Source organism: Lampetra fluviatilis, unplaced genomic scaffold (genome assembly GCF_964198595.1).
Source record: "Lampetra fluviatilis unplaced genomic scaffold, kcLamFluv1.1 SCAFFOLD_816, whole genome shotgun sequence".
Classification (NCBI taxonomy): Eukaryota; Metazoa; Chordata; class Hyperoartia; order Petromyzontiformes; family Petromyzontidae; genus Lampetra; species Lampetra fluviatilis.
This window is the reverse complement of record NW_027621580.1, coordinates 1-5,000: the sequence shown is the minus strand read 5'-3', so window position 1 is coordinate 5,000 and position 5,000 is coordinate 1. Positions and strand designations below refer to the sequence as shown.

The 5,000-nt window shown below is 57.7% G+C and overlaps 1 long non-coding RNA gene across 1 annotated transcript; it reads left to right on the top strand.

The window, feature by feature from the left end:
• The first annotated feature begins 77 nt into the window (after positions 1-77).
• Positions 78-3,899, top strand: LOC144955444 (uncharacterized). Its single transcript, XR_013641673.1, has 3 exons — positions 78-274; positions 1,249-1,387; positions 3,807-3,899. It is a non-coding gene; the product is annotated as an uncharacterized LOC144955444 (long non-coding RNA).
• Positions 3,900-5,000: the final 1,101 nt, after the last annotated feature.

Below are 5,000 nucleotides of genomic sequence, written 5' to 3'. Positions count from 1 at the left end.
ACCCACCCACTCACCCACCCACTCACTCACCCACCCACCCACCCACCTCTCCCCAACAGAGACACCTTATCCATGATGAAATGTGTCACGATCTGGAAGCCATCTCTCGCGTTCCTGCTTTGGCAAAATGCTGCCAAACCTCCGGCTCTGCTCGGGCCAAATGCATGGAGACCATTCCGAGGGGAAAAGCAATCTTGGACGAGGCCCTGGCACGATTCGACGGACACAAAGTTTGTCAGATGAGCGCTGATGCACCCCAAGAGTTGCTGGGCAGGTGAGGATGGGGGTGGTGGTGGTGGTGGGGGGTGGGGTGGGGGGGTGGTGGGGGGTGGTGGTGGTTGTGGTGATGGTGGTGGGGGGGGTGGTGGGGGGGGTGGGGGGGGGTGGTGGGGGTGGGGGTTGGAGGTGGTGCTGATGATGATACTACTACTGATGATGATGATGATACTACTACTACTACTGATGATGATGCTGATGATACTACTACTACTACTGATGATGATGATACTACTGATGATGATGATGATAATACTACTACTGATGATGATGATGATACTACTGATGATGATGCTGATACTGCTGATGATGATGATGCTGATACTACTGATGATGATGATGATACTACTGATGATGATGATGATGATACTACTACTGCTGATGATGATGATGATACTACTGATGATGATGATACTACTGATGATGATGATGATGATACTACTACTGATGATGATGATGATACTACTACTGATGATGATACTACTACTACTGATGATGATGATACTACTACTACTACTGATGATGATGCTGATGATACTACTACTGATGATGATGATACTACTGATGATGATGATGATGATACTACTACTACTGATGATGATGATACTACTGATGATGATGATGATACTACTACTACTACTGATGATGATGATGATACTACTGATGATGATGATGATACTACTACTGATGATGATGATACTACTACTGATGATGATGATGATACTACTACTACTGATGATGATGATACTACTGATGATGATGATGATACTACTACTACTACTGATGATGATGATGATACTACTGATGATGATGATGATACTACTACTGATGATGATGATGATACTACTGATGATGATGATGATGATACTACTACTGATGATGATGATGATACTACTACTGATGATGATGATGATACTACTACTGATGATGATGATGATACTACTGATGATGATGATGATGCTGCTCTTGCAGGATGCTTTACGAGTTTGGCAGGAGACACACCGATGCTTCCGTCGGAGAAGCGAAGAAAATCATCACGGAGTGGGCGAGCGGAGTGAAGGATTGCTGCGCCGGGAACCACTCAGAGGAACATGACTGCCTAGTTAGCAAGGTGAGGACTCACCCAGTCACTCACCCACTCACTCACTCACTCACCCACTCACTCACTCACCCACTCACTCACTCACCCACTCACCCAGACACTCACCCACTCACTCACCCACTCACCCACTCACTCACTCACCCACTCACTCACTCACTCACTCACCCACTCACCCAGACACTCACCCACTCACTCACCCACTCACCCACTCACTCACTCACCCACTCACTCACCCACTCACTCACCCACTCACCCACCCACTCACTCACCCACTCACCCACTCACTCACTCACCCACTCACTCACCCACTCACTCACCCACTCACTCACCCACTCACCCACTCACCCACTCACTCACCTACTCACCCACTCACTCACTCACCCAGACACTCACCCACTCACTCACTCACCCAGACACTCACCCAGACACGGAGTGGGCGAGCGGAGTGAAGGATTGCTGCGCGGGGAACCACTCAGAGGAACATGACTGCCTAGTTAGCAAGGTGAGGACTCACCCAGTCACTCACCCACTCACCCACCCACTCACCCACTCACCCAGACACTCACCCACTCACTCACTCACCCACTCACTCACTCACTCACTCACTCACCCAGACACTCACCCAGACACTATCCCACTCACCCAGTCACTCACTCACCAGACACTCACCCACTCACCCACCCACCACTCACACCACTCACCCAGACACTCACTCACTCACTCACCCACTCATTCACTCACCACTCACTCACCCACTCACTCACCCACTCACTCACCCACTCACTCACCCACCACTCACTCACTCCACTCACTCACTCACTCACTCACCCACTCACCCACTCACTCACCACTCACTCACTCACTCTCACCCACCCACCCACTCACCCACTCACCCACTCACCCACTCACTCAACCACTCACTCACTCACCCACCCACCCACTCACCCACTCACTCACCCACTCACTCACCCACACACCCACCATCTCACTTACCCACTCACCCACCCACCCACCCACTCACCCACTCACCCACTCACTCACCCACTCACTCACCCACTCACCCACTCACCCACTCACTCACCCACTCACCCACCCACCCACTCACTCACCCAGCCACTCACCCACCCACCCACCCACTCACCACCCACCCACTCACTCACCCACCCACTCACTCACCCACCCACCCACTCACCACCCACTCACCCACTCACTCACCCACTCACCCACCACTCACCCACCCACCCACTCACCCACCCACTCACCCACTCACTCACCCACTCACCCACTCACCCACCCACCCACTCACCCACCCACTCACTCACCCACTAACCCACTCACCCACCCACTCACCCACTCACTCACCCACCCACCCACCCACCCACTCACCCACTCACCCACCCACCCACTCACCCACCCACCCACCCACTCACCCACCCACCCACTCACTCACCCACTCACCCACCCACTCACTCACCCACTCACTCACCCACCCACCCACCCACTCACCCACCCACCCACTCACCCACTCACCCACTCACTCACCCACTCACTCACCACCCACTCACCCAACCACCCACTCACCCACCCACTCACTCACCCACCCACTCACCCACCCACTCACCCACCCACTCACTCACTCACTCACCCACCCACTCACCCACCCACCCACCCACCCACCCACTCACCCACCCACTCACTCACCCACCCACTCACCCACCCACTCACTCACTCACTCACCCACCCACCCACCCACCCACTCACTCACCCACTCACCCACCCACCCACTCACCCACCCACTCACCCACTCACTCACCCACCCACCCACCCACCCACTCACCCACCCACTCACCCACTCACTCACCCACTCACCCACTCACCCACCCACCCACTCACCCACCCACTCACTCACCCACTAACCCACTCACCCACCCACTCACCCACTCACTCACCCACCCACCCACCCACCCACTCACCCACTCACCCACCCACCCACTCACCCACCCACCCACCCACTCACCCACCCACCCACTCACTCACCCACTCACCCACCCACTCACTCACCCACTCACTCACCCACCCACCCACCCACTCACCCACCCACCCACTCACCCACTCACCCACTCACTCACCCACTCACTCACCCACCCACTCACCCACCCACCCACTCACCCACCCACTCACTCACCCACCCACTCACCCACCCACTCACCCACCCACTCACTCACTCACTCACCCACCCACTCACCCACCCACCCACCCACCCACTCACCCACCCACTCACTCACCCACCCACTCACCCACCCACTCACTCACTCACTCACCCACCCACCCACCCACCCACTCACTCACCCACTCACCCACCCACCCACTCACCCACCCACTCACCCACTCACTCACCCACCCACTCACTCACCATCTCACATTGCAGAAGGCGGCCATCTCCGTGAAGATTGAACATGAGCAGAAGAAAAGCAACAAAATCTGCGAGCAGCTTGAGAAGGAGGGACACGAAGCCTTCGAGGAGTTGTGAGTCACCCCCTGATCCACCCCTTGCTCCACCTTTTGCTCCACGCCGTGGTCCGCCCCCTGATCCACCCCCTGAGTGAGTGGGTGAGTGGGTGGGTGAGTGGGTGGGTGGGTGAGTAGGTGGGTGGGTGAGTGAGTGGGTGGGTGAGTGGGTCGGTGGGTGGGTGGGTGAGTGGGTGGGTGAGTGAGTGGGTGGGTGAGTGGGTGGGTGGGTGAGTGGGTGGGTGGGTGGGTGGGTGAGTGAGTGAGTGAGTGGGTGGGTGAGAGGGTGGGTGGGTGGGTGGGTGAGTGTCTGGGTGAGTGGGTGGGTGAGTGGGTGGGTGGGTGGGTGAGTGGGTGGGTGGGTGAGTGAGTGAGTGGGTGGGTGAGAGGGTGGGTGGGTGGGTGGGTGAGTGGGTGGGTGGGTGGGTGAGTGGGTGGGTGGGTGAGTGGGTGGGTGGGTGGGTGTGAGTGAGTGTCTGGGTGAGTGGGTGGGTGAGTGAGTGAGTGGGTGGGTGAGTAGGTGGGTGAGTGGGTGAGAGGGTGAGTGGGTGAGTGAGTGTCTGGGTGGGTGAGTGGGTGAGTGAGTGGGTGAGTGAGTGGGTGGGTGGGTGAGTGGGTGGGTGGGTGGGTGGGTGAGTGTCTGGGTGAGTGAGTGGGTGAGTGGGTGAGTGAGTGGGTGGGTGGGTGAGTGGGTGGGTGGGTGGGTGGGTGAGTGGGTGGGTGAGTGAGTGGGTGGGTGAGTGGGTGGGTGGGTGGGTGAGTGGGTGGGTGGGTGGGTGGGTGGGTGAGTGAGTGTGAGTGAGTGGGTGGGTGAGAGGGTGGGTGGGTGGGTGGGTGAGTGTCTGGGTGAGTGGGTGGGTGAGTGGGTGGGTGGGTGGGTGAGTGGGTGGGTGGGTGAGTGAGTGAGTGGGTGGGTGAGAGGGTGGGTGGGTGGGTGGGTGAGTGGGTGGGTGGGTGGGTGAGTGGGTGGGTGAGGTGAGTGGGTGGGTGGGTGGGTGGGTGAGTGAGTGTCTGGGTGAGTGGGTGGGTGGGTGAGTGGGTGGGTGGGTGAGTGGGTGGGTGAGTGGGTGGGTGAGTAGGTGGGTGAGTGGGTGAGAGGGTGAGTGGGTGAGTG